The sequence below is a fragment of the Corvus kubaryi genome, unplaced genomic scaffold, assembly GCF_017639235.1.
Source record: "Corvus kubaryi isolate FWS band 111438036 unplaced genomic scaffold, C.kubaryi_AGA036_p1.0 split3-131, whole genome shotgun sequence".
NCBI classification, from domain to species: Eukaryota; Metazoa; Chordata; class Aves; order Passeriformes; family Corvidae; genus Corvus; species Corvus kubaryi.
This window is the reverse complement of record NW_024582083.1, coordinates 2,219,103-2,234,308: the sequence shown is the minus strand read 5'-3', so window position 1 is coordinate 2,234,308 and position 15,206 is coordinate 2,219,103.

Here is a 15,206-nt window from a genome sequence, read left to right as displayed (position 1 = left end):
AAAAGACACATGAAGGGAACACATTTTGACCTTCCTGCCAACAAAACAGCAATAGATGCCTACTGAAGTAGGAACAATGTGCTTCACTTTTGTGGCTGTGTGCCAGTAACACATCAGCTGTGCCATGGAACAAATTCTACAATGCCTGAACATTAGCACTGGAGGCAAAAAAAAAACCAAAGAGAAACTTGGTATTTAGGAAGACAACAACGCGACTAAAATGTTCCATACCAAGCATTAAGAGCCCAGCCCAAGTTCCTCTGGAGTCAATACTAAAATTCTCATAACTAAATGTTATGAAATGGGGCACAAGGAGGTAAAGCCACTTTTAAGGCACAGTCCTTTCTCTGACTTGGATCCTCTGTGAAAGAGAATAAAATACTATATGAAAATGAAAAAATCCTGTATGAAAACAGTTTTGACAACACTAAACTGTATCCGTACACATCAAATAGCTGATACTGCTTTCACATGATTTTGTCAATCTCCATTCTAGTTAGGACTAATACGTAAATGCTTGTTTAAACATCTTTATTTGAGCACAATGCTTCTATAAAAATGCTTTGGTAGCAAAAAAATATCTATTCTAAGCAGGTTATCTTTACTTTTTTTATTTCTACTTTTCTTTAATGCCAAACTGGCAGCTCTTCAGGACTCCATGCTGCTGCCTCTCATATTCTCATCATTTATTGAAAATCTGCCTGAAGGATGAATTCACAATCATGGCAGTAGCACTATTTATTTTCTAGCCCCTTTACTCTGCTAATAGACTTTTAGCAGTAGCACAATCTAAACAATTTACAGTGAATGGAGAATCCTAGCTCTTCCAAATAAAACATGTGACGGAAAGCAGGTAGTATAAATGGTTTACAACCCACTTGGAGCATGTCACTAATGTGTGGCTGTACTACTGCCTGTTGCTGGATAGAATTAAAACAGTTTGCTTTATATCTCTGGGCCAGAAACTGCTGGTTAGACTTATCACTTAATCTGATTTCTCAATGTAAATATTTCAGGGAATCTATCTATCTATGTGATTTAGGGATATATTTTCCCCAGGTTATTCTATTTCTGCATCCACTAATACACAACACTATACTTGTGGTTTGCCTGGAAAGGAGTCCCAAAGGCTCTAAAGCCAGGGAATAGCTGATCAGGAGTGTTGATATTACTGTGTACAGACACAGGCCCTGAGCACTATCTTCCTACAGAAAACTTCGCTTAGCTGGGACTGTAGTGAATTATTTACATCCTGCTTTCTATTTTACAATTCAGCTAATCCTGGGGAGAAAAAAAACTCTGCCCACTCAAGCAAAACCCTCTGAACTCTCTTTTTTTCCCCTTTTCCCTATTATTTGGACTGTTCATAAGTTATCACAGAATAATAGAATACTCTGAGTTGGAAGGGACCCACAAGGATCATCAAATCCAACTCTTAAGTGAATGGCCCATGGAGGGATCAAACCCACAACCTTGGCATTATCTGCACAATGCTCTAATCAGCTGAGCTGATCTCAGTGGCATATGAAAGTTTCCATACAACATGTATAAATTCCCCTCTATCCATATTCTCTGTGTTCTCTTCTAAAGCAATACCCAATTTGAAATTTCCTGGCAACTTGGATGATTTTCTCTTCTTTTGTATCCTATTGACCTTCCATGCATTTTTTTACTCAGCTAAGTACATGGTGTCATTTCACAGATCCAAGGTCTCACCTGGGCCTAACAATCTTCCCACTTTCTAGTTACTGGGTTTTTTCCTTTCCATTAAATAAATGGGACACTGTCTGAATATTTCTTATACTGCCTTTTTGTTTTTCAATGCTTGACATCAATCAATCCAGCTTATAATTTCTGATGGAATTCACATAAGGTTTTGTAGCTATGGCACACTCTTGCAAGGCATGTGAGACATTAGGCCTTTGCCTGTTTTTGAAATCACAGGTAGGAATGGGCTGCCTGGATAGCAAATGTCACTAATCTAAACTGTATAAATATATCTGCATTCAAACATCATTTCACATTGTGTCAGAAACATGAGAAACATGAATAATTTCCTCACTTATGAGTCTTAGGTAGTGTTCAAATTTGCTCAGTTCACCCCTTTTGAATATCTGATACCAGCAACGACACATAAACCAAAAGCAGTCTTGGAATCTGCCATCTTAGTAAACCTAAATAAATATTCCAGTTTTGCCTTAAAGAATGCCTTTCAGGTGCTCTGTCTCCAAGGCAGTGCAGAGATAGCTGACAGCAGGAAAGTTATTTAATTCTGATTCAAACTGAGCACGTTGTGGGGTTTTAGTTCATATTCACCCTTTCTCTGAAGGACATCTCCATAAAGCATTGTCTAGCAAATTACTGCAAGCAGATTATTACATACCTTAAATTGCAAAGCATTTAAAATAACAAGTCTCTCCAGATAGCCTTTAGACTTTTTAGGTAATAAGAGACAATGGAAGGCATTTGTAGAATAGCCAGAATTTCAGCAGCAATAGATGAAATATTAAAAATTAAATGAGTTAGTAAGCAACATCTGGTGCATCTCCTGATATCCCATTATCATCTACACATCACCTTTTCCTTATGTGCTTCTGCTTCTTTCACTGCCAACCAGTATTTGCTATTTCAAGCACACCAATGTGGGCAGGCAAGGTGGAGGTGTCACGCTGTACATAACAGAAAGGTTTGAGTGTACAGCCCTTATAGTTAGTGATGATGTGGTTCAGAGCAGCTGGGTGAGGATCAGGGAGATGAAAAGAAAAGATGCTTCTTTTCTATAGCAGGTGTCTGCTACTGATTGTTTAACCATGGTGTAAGCATTGATGAGTGATTCTATAGGCAATTAGGAGAAATTTCTGGATTGGTAGCTCTGGTCCTTATGAGAGATTTCAACTTCCCAGACATCAGCGGCTAATATCACACTGCTGTGATGAGCGGGTCTTGGAAATTCTTGAAGTTTGTAGGAGATAACTCCTTGCCACAGGTACTCAGTGCCAGCTAGGAAAGATCCCTCCTAGACTTGCCTTTGGGAATACAGAAGGAGGATGTGATTGTAGGTGGCCACAGGGAACAGGAAATGGTGTGCACAGTAATGGCTACACAGTGGAGAGAGGAGGAATCATTATTTCTGGGACACAATAAAATTTGTCTCCAAAAATACATTTTGCCTTACAGAAATTACTAATTTTTCTTGCCAAGAGTGTTCTAGGTTAAAAAAACTGGAAATTAAATGCACAAAAATATATCACTCAAACCTAACAATATACATTTCTATGGAAATATACAGAGCATGGATATGTATTACAATGCTTAATGCCAGAGTTTGAAAAAGAAAATTAATTACAGGCTACAGTTATTTATATAGTACAAAATGTTACTCAGATGCTTGGGGTTTTTTACAAATAAAAGCTCTGCAGAAAATTGTTTTTAAAAAATAATATTTCTCTTCTTTTATCTGTATTTGGTAAAAAATATTCAATCTATAGATGAAAAAATACATAATAAAATATTCTAGTAAGACAGCTGAAGCAGCAAGCTATTAACCTGTTCTTTTGTTCAGTTTAGATACTTCTTAGTATTAAAAAGTTATTGTTCCAAAACTGCATTTAGAACATTAATAATAAGAGCATTTATGGCAAATACTGTCTATGTGCCATTTAAATCATTATTCTTGTTTATAAGTGTATAGACAATTGTTTTTTCTATTTTATGGAGTGTGAAAGAAACAATTGCTTCTGTTATATTAACTCATAACTATGAGTTAAGAAAATCAGAAAGGGACAGCTAATGGTAATCTATTCCATGTCCAGATCCTTGAAAAAGAAAGTTTTACAGAAAGATTCCATTATTTCACTTAACAGCCAAAGACAAACCCAAATCCAATACAAAATACAACCAGGTTATAACTTGTTCCACATAATCGCATAAACCCATCACTGTTGCTCAATACATTTTTGTTGTTATATACCATCCAAGCTATAAATCTGGGCTATTTTTTTTTATTCTTTTAGACTCACTAGTCCACTGAAAAATAGTAGACACTAAGAAAGAGAGTGTCTCTAGCCCTCATGAAGACACTTGTGATTATGGCAAAATTTTTCTTCCAGTTTTATTGACCAAATTGAATTATTCCCAAAGACAAATCATATTTTCCCTTCAGTTCATAGTGTCGATACTTCAGGGCAATCCTGTAGATAGTTTTAATATTCCTTTAGACTATTAGATGAGTGTTTTAGGCAGTGAAGCTTATTCTGAGTGGATACATTTTAAGGCAATATAGTAGATAATCATCTTTGCTTTTTGTGATGACTGGCTGTAGAAATATTTGACACACTAACAGAGAATATTTATTGTCATTTTTAAACTGTTACCTATCCATTATTTTTTTCAGATGATTAAATTCTATGCAGATCGTCCAAGTTAAATTTTAAGAGGCTTTCTCATATAAAATATGCAATGAAAAGCCTGTCTGGCAGCTTTTATGAGCTTCCTTTTACAAATTCAAAACCAAGGAAACACACCTCTGCAAACACAGACTAGGACATTGCTAGAAGCTAACAGTTTGTGTTTTTTCTCTTCATGCTCAAACACGAATCTGGCATTCATTAAATTATTCAAATGTATGATTAAAAATATCCACGTGCCAGGCACTAGAAAACCACTGACCTGAAAAAGAATGAAAAAAAAAGAGGTAGTCTGAGAAAAAGGAAAATGAAAGAAAAAGCAAATTAGTAGTTCAAAACCAGTAAGTCATCAAGCCTAAGCAGTGTATGTGAGAGTGCAAAAGCAGTTTATATATAATATTACTGAATTACTAGAGGGACTATGCTATGCTGTATTAAAAAAAAAAAAATTGTACGGTGCCAAAATGTCATACCATACCAAATTACTTAAGTTTGCACTGTACAGAGAAGACTGTAGGAAAGTGCTGAAAGACCTCAGAGCATCATGATAGTAAAATTAAGTACTTAATATGCACATTGAAGAGCATACACATTTAAGAGAAATATATAAGCCACCTGTGCAGTTTGACTGTATCCAAAGAAACCTGCATGTTATTACAGAAAGGCAGATAAACTTCATTTAAAAAAACCGGAGACAATGCCTTTATGCTTATAAAGAGTACAGTCTTTACTGGGGTAATCTGTGCAGCACTGAACACTTACTCTGTAAAAATATGTATCAGAAGCAGAAACGTCTGGCTATTGACAAAGAAAGATAACGGGATGCTTTAAGGATTTGTAGCTTACATCAGGAAGAGGAATACTAAGTGACATCAAATACATAAGGTATATAATGAGTAGAACACTGAGCAACTGTTGCCTCTGACTTGTGACAGGAGAATAAGGGCATATACAATCAATCAAAAAGAAATTAAACTCCCAACTGATTGTGTTTTTACACAAACAGAAATAAAACCAAAGAACTCACTGCCAAAGGCTGCCAGATATCTACCAATGCACCAAAGAAAGACTGAAAATTTGCATTCTACCAAAGGTATCAAGTGGTAGTAAGACTGATAAGGATCTTAGAAAGGTCATTAAACTGGCTACTTTACAGACAGGGCCAACCTCTAAATAGAGACCAGAAGTCTCAGTACTGGAGTCTGCCAAGCTCTTACAACTTTCTTTGAAGGATCAGGCTCTGTTCACTCCTTTGATAAAGAACTAACTGACATTGTACCTAAATCTAAATTACAACTCTTGTATTCATTAGTGGAAAATCAAACTTGATTAACTCTCTGAAATTCCTAATTCTGTCTATAAGGCACACCCATGGACTTGCAGTTTGATCCAAGTGCAGAAGGATAAAAGTAATAGAAAAGAAAGAAACAGTCACCAAGCAAAATATACAGGAGTTTAGGAGTTTTAGTCTGAAGAAAAGTCTGGTTTAGGTGTACCACCAAGCCTAAAGGCTACAGGGTGAACTTAATCAGCATTATATATTCTTTTCTACAAACACAGACAGTGGTCTGGTGACCTTTTGTCTCACTATTGCGGCTGAAACCAACACAGATTTATTCCTGCAAAGACTGAAGGATCAAGTCCTCAATAATTATGTACAAATATGATTATGAGAGCATCTACATTAACAGAAGAGGCTGTGAAGTATAGAAGATTCTTTTATGTTGCAGCTTGCACATGGCTATTGCGGGATTATAAAGGAGAAGCAAGGTCAAAATGAGAAGCTGTGTGTCCTTTCCTCCTGGACTAGTCCTATCCTCCAGCAACATTGCTTGAAGAATTATCACCCGCTGTTCTTCAGATGATTTGTGTTTTGGTTTGGAATTACCTTAAGAAGCCCAATGGAAAATACTTCGGAGGCACTGAAACTTTGAACATTATTTTAATTCCCTGATGAAATTGATTGTAGTCATCAGTTTACAGTCACATCTATCTTGATGTGCTTGTGCACCTCCTTCCAGCTGGCTGCTTGTTTAGTTTGTTTCCCCAGTGGTTCTAGTGTTAATTAACAGAACACTGAACTTCTATGGCCTGTGAATTAATTTGATTTCTTCCCAGGTCTTCCATCAGCCAGAGCCACCTCTCGTTTAAATGAGGAAGAGACAGTAAACCTTCAGTACTCAAATGAAAAAAAAAAAAAACAAACAAAAAACCCCAAAACAAAACCACCAAAATAATTCAATACCATCTTTCTACCAGCAGGCTAGAACTGGCAGCTTTAAGCTGCAACAGTAAGTAGCACACATACGTGAGCCTATGCTCACACAATAGAAGGGCAATCTGTTTTAGTGAGGAAACGTATTTCAGCTTCAAACTCTCCAAGGTTTGCAGCATATTTTAAATATGAAAAAACTAATTCCTTGATACTATCTTTTGAAACAGCACCTTTACTCAGTGCAGCCTGAAAAGAGTATGAGAGAAAGTTTCTACAGCAGCCTAAGAAGGGGAAGGAAAAAAAACCTAAGAAAAAAACCCCTCAGAGAAGAAAAACCCCTCAGAGCCATCAAAGAAGTGGCAGCAGAAAAAGCTGGCAGGGAGAAAAGGAGCTGAGCCACCTACAGATGCAGAGCACTCATACTACTGTTAAACCAAGAAAATTAAGTACCAGTCACTGAGTCATCAAGTCCTGGGGCTTTTTTAATGTTGGTGCTACTGGTCTGTATTGAAGTCAGATGTGAATTCCAGTGATTCAGGCAAGAGGGAGACCCACTATGAGTAGGTCTTCAAGTATCTCTGTCACACCGGACACTCTTCTTTACTTAATCACCTGATGGTAATTCAGTTTCTTAAATTTCGTGCTTTGCATTTTACCCTTTTCTTTCAATCACCTTGAATAAGGGCTAAGTTGAGGATTCTCATACTCTCCACATAAAAGATCACAATTAAAGTGGGCTGCAATCACTAACCAGTATGGGAAAAGATCAGAAGAAAGGGAGAAGCAGGGGGCAAAGTTCTTGGTGTTGGATCTATTCCAGAGGAATTCTCCTGACTCAGGCTGGTCTCAATTAGCTTGAGAACTGCTCAGTGCAGAATAGAGAGGTCACAACAGAAGGCCAGGCATAGATTTATTGGACACAATAAGTTTTCCTCTTTAGAGGTATTTTCCTTCATGTTACAGCTAGAAAATCAAGTTTTCTTATTGTTACCTGGGACAGAAGGTACACTTTTTGTCTAGAGAGCACTTAACACATGAAGATTAGGAATTGTACACTCCTGTGTCAAACAGGTCAGAATATTTAGTGACAATTAGCAAAGAATCCATTAAAACATACTGACAAAGATATTTTGTCTGTAATCAAAAATTAAAGTTTAACAGCAGAGTCTATTTTCTCCTTTGTTATCAGGAGTTGAAATGTGATTTTTTCCATGTTGGTATGATGACCAGTTTTCAAACTTAGTTTCTTTTAAAATGTATTCTGAATTTGTGAAATGTTCTCAGTGTATCAGGCACTAAATGCATACATGATATTATCTGTTATTTTATTAAGCACCTCTTCCAAGACTGAAAGGAAAAGTGAACCTGACTGCAGGGCAGTAAGATGCATTCATGTGGAAATTGCTTTGTTCATGTGTTTCATCTTCTCACCTCAGGGAGTGACATCTTGCAAAGATGGCTGCCATCATCCCTCCCATCTGCATCCTCTTCGATGATTCCCTAGAGACATGCCTGCCAGTTACACGCAGCCTTTCCAGGAGAGGAAATAAGCACTGGAATATGATCCCACGGTTTTGCATGACAAATTTTATTGTTACCACCTGACGTGCCAGTATCAGACTAAGCAACCAGAAATCTGGATGAGTTGATCTTATTGAGAGTACTGTGAAGATCAAACTAAGGCTCTGGGAGAAATAATGAAGAACAAATGCACTCCATGAAACTATTTTTAATACTTTAAAAAAATTGCTATAAAGTCATGGAAAATCAGAACCCATTACAATTGAGAAACACACAAGATCTTCCAAAAAGTGAAACTTTTTTTTAAATTTTTGTTTTTCACATGTACTATAGATTTTGAGGTTTGAACTTGAATATTTTTTCTATTTTCAGATAACAAATTATTCAACTTATTTGGGATTGCTGATGTTGAAAAACTAGCTAATGGAATTCAAATAGCATCTTTCTAAAAATTTGAAACAGAATGAGATTAATTATGAATATTCAGCTATCAGATCTCAGATTTATTTTGTATTATTCTTAACACCCACATTCTGTCATTGCTGGTTTTTCTACTTTTCTCTACATCTATCTATGACTCATTTGTCACTTGCAAATCTGAAGCATTTAATTTTAGACGTTTGTCTTCTGAGAATCAGTCATAAATACTATAAGAGCTGACAGTCTTTTAAGACAAAAATGTCACCTCCCTCCAGAGATGTTGAGCCTTATTCCCCATGCTCTTATCTTCCTATTCTTCCATTTATTTCTGCAGAAGTAGCCTTAATTCACATCAGCCTCAATGGAGAATCAATTAGATAATTTCAAGGCTTAGCAAAGAAAACCAGTTAACTAGGAGAAATGATTCAAAATACTCATTTGTGCTATAGTAATGCATTTTCAGCAAATACTATTTTAAGGGAATTTGCACCTCCTGCCGTAGAAATGAATAAATGTCAGACCACAGAGATAATATAAAATCAATATTACTCTGTTTTTACTTTTTTAGAAGCAGACTTTTAAGCAGGGGTTAAATGTGTATGGTGACTTCTCCAACCATTTGTATAATTTGTCTTGTAATTAATTTTAATTTTTCTATGTTGTTTTCTTTCCCGTGCTTTAAAATTGAGCCAGTAAATTCTTGTTTTGCTGTGATACCCAGGAAAAAACCTGCTGGGATATCACAGCTATTGTGGAGCTCTGCCAAATGAGTGAGCCCACACAAACTGGTATGGGTCAAATGTTATCATATCAAACGATCTTGACATCTTTTTGAAAAGCACATTTTAATCATATTGCTCACAAAAAAATTCACATGTTATTTCTTTGCCTGTATATAAAGGTGGTCAGGCTGGGCCTGTCTAGAAGAAACAGAATTCCATGAAAACCAAGCCCAGATCCTATTTATCCTCACAGAATCACAGAATCAGATAGGTTGGAAAAGATCTTTGAGATCATCGAGTCCAACCTATGACCTAACACTACCCTGTCAACCAGACCACGGCACTGAGTGCCACATCCAGTCTTTTCTTAAACACTTCCAGGGATGGTGACTCCACTGGGCAGCCCATTCCAATGCCCAGTCACTCTTTCTTGAAGAACTTCTTCCTAATGCCTAGCCGAAACCTCCCCTGGTGCAGCTTAAGACTGTGTGCTCTTGTCCTGTCACTGGGTGCCTGGAAGAAGAGACCGACCCCCACCTGGCTATAACCTCCTTTTAGGTACTTGTAGAGAGTGATAAGGTCTCCCCTGAGCCTCCTCCAGGCTAAACAACCCCAGCTCCCTCAGTCGCTCCTCATAGGACTTGTGCTCCAGACCCTCCACCAGCTCCATTGCCCTTCTCTGGACACACTCCAGTGCCTCAATGTGCTTCCTAAGTTGGGGGCCCAGAGCTGGACACAGTACTCAAGGTGTGGCCTGACCAGCACTGAGTACAGGGGAAAAATTACTGCCCTGGTCCTGCTGGCCACACTATTGCTGATACAGGCCAGGATGCCATTGGCCTTCTTGGCCATGTGGACACCCTGCTGGCTCATGTTCAGTTGCTGTCAACCAGCACCCACAGGTCCCTTTCTTCCTGGCTGCTGTCCGGCCTCTCTGTCCCCAACCTGTAGTGCTTCGTGGGGGTTGTTGTGACCAAAGTGCAGGACTCAGCACGTGGTCTGTTAAACCTCATATTGTTGGATGTGGCCCATCTATCCAGCATGTCCAGGCCCCTCTGCAGAGCCCTCCTACCCTCAAAAAGATTGATGCTTGCACCCAACTTGGTGTCATCTGCAAATTTGCCACTGGTAGACTCGATCCCTTCATCCAGATCATCAATAAACTAGCATATCACATATTATCCTGGCTGGTACAATGCACTGAGATTTTTCTTAAGAAAGCATCAGTGCCTCCACAATTTTACTTAATAATTAATAACAATGCTTTGAGGTCATGAGAAAACAGATAGGTTTTGTTACAAGTGGATTGCCTTAGAAAAAGGTAAGTCTTGAGGGCCATGGAAGACAATGGAGGAAAAAGTACACCATCTGAGGAACTGAGGGAATGGCATCAAAATGCATCTGTTGAGGTGTCTTCCACTATTCCCAGATAGCTACTGATGTGAAGATACCAAAGTTAAAGTGTTGACAAAGCAAGATAAACAGAGAGACACAAAAGAGTGGGATCAAGTGAATATGGGGAAAAGCAATTGTGGGCCTAGGGAGAAGTGTGTAAACAAGCAAAAAAAGACAACAGGAATGAAATGCCATCAATGAGGGTTAAAGCAAAATTCAAAAAGAAAGGAGAGGAAGGAGAGACTGGGAAGGTCAGCAATTTGCCCTTTGTGTTGAGAGTAGTAGGAATGCACAGAGGTCTAGGGATGAACATGAGCCAGCTGGCAATTTTCACATTAGGATTGGTGGACAGACCATCATGGGTGCCAATGCAGTGGGCATCTGCTACAGCCCCCTTGTTCAAGAAGTAGATGAGGTGTTCTTAACACAACTGGTTGTTAGCCCATGTGAAAATCTATGAGCTCTTCAGAGGCCCTGGGTGTGTAAAGTCTTGCAACCAGATACACTGACGCTTCCATTTTAGTCACCAGTAGTGTCTACATTAAAGTTATAAAAGCGGTGACTACCCAGTATACAATCAGGCCTTTTGGTTTTGCGCAGTAGTCAGGCACACTAAAGGCAGACTCAGACCTGCTCAAAATGTCTTTGCAGCCTTATGGGAATCTTTCCACTCACTCCAGCAAGAGATGAATAATAAATATTGCACCAAGATGTGCAAGGCAGGCTCATTTTTCAATATATTCATAACAGTGACATTTGACTGAGCTGCAATGGGCCATGAGTCATGTACTGCTAGATGTAACAGTCTGATAACAAAAAATGTTACACACATAATAAGGAGAGGGAGGTGGGATAGGAATGCTGTGCAGAATAAATAAAAGTTATATGCCTCCAAAAGCCACAGAAACTAAAACATTATCTGGTCCTAAGTGCACTCGAAGGTCTAAAAGCAGTGAAATTTTACAGACTTAGTAAATCAAGAATGCAGGAATTGCCCACCCAGCCACTTGAGGTAGTTAGGTGATACCTAACTATTCTAAAGTTAAGAAATGACAGCCTGTTAAAAGCTTCTTGTTTTGCAATAGATTTGAGTATTATCTATAAGTTTGCTAACTGCAGTCCCAAACAGATTCAATACTCTACTGCACATGACCAAGCACAGCTCTCTAACAACTCCTCAACCACAGACTCATGAATGTAACCATTAAGCAAAATCTTTTTAGTTATCAGAATTGAACTACTCTGCCTCAGATTTCTTTCTAATATTTCAGGGACTGATTCAACCCACGATCCTAACATCCATAAGCAACATCCCTTTGTCCACTAGAACAGAAGCTGAACCCAAGTTTTTCTGTCTCTTTCAGTGGACGGTTACAGTGGTGTACAGTAAGGGCTGGTTGCTCCCTAAGGGATGGCAAGGTGGAAGCCAAGCAAGATGTCCAGCCAGCAGATAGGGTGTCTTGCCAGCCAGGGCCCAGCTCCACAGTACCCAGGTGAAGGTGAAGAAGGCAGGACAGACCCAGAGATGGCAGCCAGGCTCAATCAAGAGTGCGGATCATCAGGCAAATTCCTGGTGATGAGGCAGGTCTGAGGTCAAGCCATGAAAGCAGCCTTCAGGTTAGGGTCTTGATCAACACAGCCCATGGCCAGGCAGGGTTGTGGCTGAGCTGGAAACCAGCAGTCCTCTGATACAACTCAAGCAGCGACTGAAGGCCCTGGGCTAAGCTGCAATCAGGCTCCCAGGCCCATGGACAGAGGTGTAGGTGGCCCAAGGGGATGTTGGTCAGGACCATTAAGGTCTAGTAGTGTCCTGATCATAGAATCATAGAATGTCCTGAGCTGGAAGGGACCCATAAAGATCACTGAAGTCTGACTCCTGTTAATATCCTTCACCAGCAGTAACCGACTGAATGATTCACCATGCAGTTAAAAGTTGTATGTAATGAACATAGAATAATATCTGCTGGACACTTTTGGTCAAAGGGCTAAGAATGACCAGCATCATTTCAGTTTTCATTTAGCAATGACAGATTTGGGACCAGCTTTGTGACTATCATGAACTAGGAAGGAAGCTGAGACACAATTTAGGTTTTACAAAGGTGGTTTTCTTGTGGGGTTTTTTGGTTGGTTTGTTTGTTTGTTTATGTATTATAAAACACTATAAAACATTATGAGCCACTACACATGAGAGAAATGAAGGTTTTACAATGACTGCCTCTTACGTGCTTAAAGGTAATCTTGAATATGTATGAATTTTTATTTTGCTACTTCAGTTGTTGAAATATAAATGTTCCATAAAATGTTGACCCTGTTAAAATTGATGACAATTATTGTAATTCCCCTTTTTTAGAGTTAGGCCTTCAGTTTTTCATTCCTCTATGCTTTACTGAAAATCAATGGTTAAAATAGGCAACTCTTTCTACATTGACATCTGGCTCAACGTTTCATTAAAATATTGTTAAAATGTTGGACAGATGGATTAACTGAGACCAAACATTACCCCATATAAATTAACCCTACAAGTATAATGAAAGTCCTCTTTCACACATGCTACTATAAAGCTTTTGTTAGTAAGAATTTCCCTTCTTGGATAGCCAGAATGAACTATTGTTCATTGCCATATGGGTCACATTAAATACAAGGAAACAAACAAAAACACAGTAAGTCTTTGACATTTTAATGACTGTGGATCAGCTACTCCTACCAGAAGCTGCTCTATTGGCTTAATTATGCTCACTGGTAAAAACATTAATTTCAGCTCCTGCCTTTTTCCGCTAACTTTGAGTTCAAATCTTGGGGCTGGAAAAGGTTATATGCATTATCAATAGCCCTTAAAAACCTCATCTGAGATGAAGGTCCCTTTGGCATTTCATAATTAGAATATGAAAGAAAGCTTTTGAATAAGATTGATTACACAAGACAGAAATAGAGAAATGCTAAAAGTGAATGGACATCAGAGCACATCCGTTTTAGAATAGGGAATTTTCTTCTGTGGGGGAAAAGGCTTTTATAGGATCCATGCTGGTGGTCTAGCTAGCTCCAAGGCCTAGTCAATAAAATTTTGCACAAGCTCAAGCTTCCCATTAACCTTAGCTTTCAGAATCCAAGTGGGTTACTGAATGGTGCCAGCTCCTACTGCTACCAGAAGCATTTGTAGGTTTGCAGTAGTTCAAAGGATCCTCTCTCCATCTCCATTTGAAAAGCACAGATTTGCTATTGAATATAGATGGGACAGAAAATATCTTCACAGTACAGTATTGTGTTAAATGTAAATGATTTCTCTTTAGAAGGAAAGACATGGTGATCAGACTTTGGAAGCACCATCTGACTGAAGAGATATTGGCTCACACAGAATGGAAGTAATTAATTTAAGTATATGAAAGTTAAGTGAAAGACTGACGCATATGGTAAGAACCAAGACACCATTGGACTGCTGCCTACCATGATGTTGGAGGACTACTTTGTACCAGAAGAGATGTCCAGTGAAATGAGGACAAGCCCACAAAGCAATGTTATTATCTAATTATGAACATTCTCCTGAGATCAGGCCAACCATGGCTGGGACCTTCGCTTGTAGTCGGTCCCATATTATGGGGAGGGGAAATAATAAACCTTTGTGAATGGACAAACTGAGCTTGAGCATCGTGGAGTTATGGCAACATATCACAGATACGAGAAATGGAGTACTGCTAAAATATTTCTTACACTAAAACACTACTAAAAGATAATATTTTAAAGCTCTAGGTGATCCCACATAAATATTTGTAAAGATGGTAAATTTCAAGAGAAAAAAATACCCTGTTTTCAGTAACTCAAAGACATGCAAGCACAATGATTTCCCTAAATATCAGTGTTGAGAAAACAAGGAGTAGATGTCATGTGAATCTGATGGTGATGAAGACAGCTGCACAGACGTGTGGCTGGGGCTCCTAAAGGCTCAGACTGCAGGTAACACACCAACAATTCCAACATGGAAGTCTGCCCCCATTGTTCTCTGTATCCATACATTCACTCTGATAGATACACACAGAGAGAAAAGGATATATTAGCTGTCTCCTTGGTTTCTACCAAAAGATGATTTTGCCTGGTTTTTTTCCCTAAATAACTTATAGTATTTTAAATAAAACCAATGGAATTGGAAAAGATTACATCTGTACTTCAGAAAGGTATTGAAAAGATAAGCATACACCTCCAAGGAACACAATTACTTTCAGCACTGACTTGCTCTGCATGGAATATTACTTGGACATGATGAAGGAAATGAGCACAAGAAACGCAAGGTAGTTAAGAAACAGGCTCAACAGAACATTAGTGGTATGTACTGAAAGTAGAACTAGTCATTTGAGGGGCAAGTCTTAAAGGAGACCTTCAAGGATCCATTTGAGGATAAGTCTTTTCTTAATATTTTCACTGATGACCTGGACACAAAAAATACATGTATAAATTACTGTTTGCTGATGTAAAATTGTGAAGCAGCAACAGTCTTGGCTGAGGACCAGAACATCATACACAAAGAGCTCTACGACC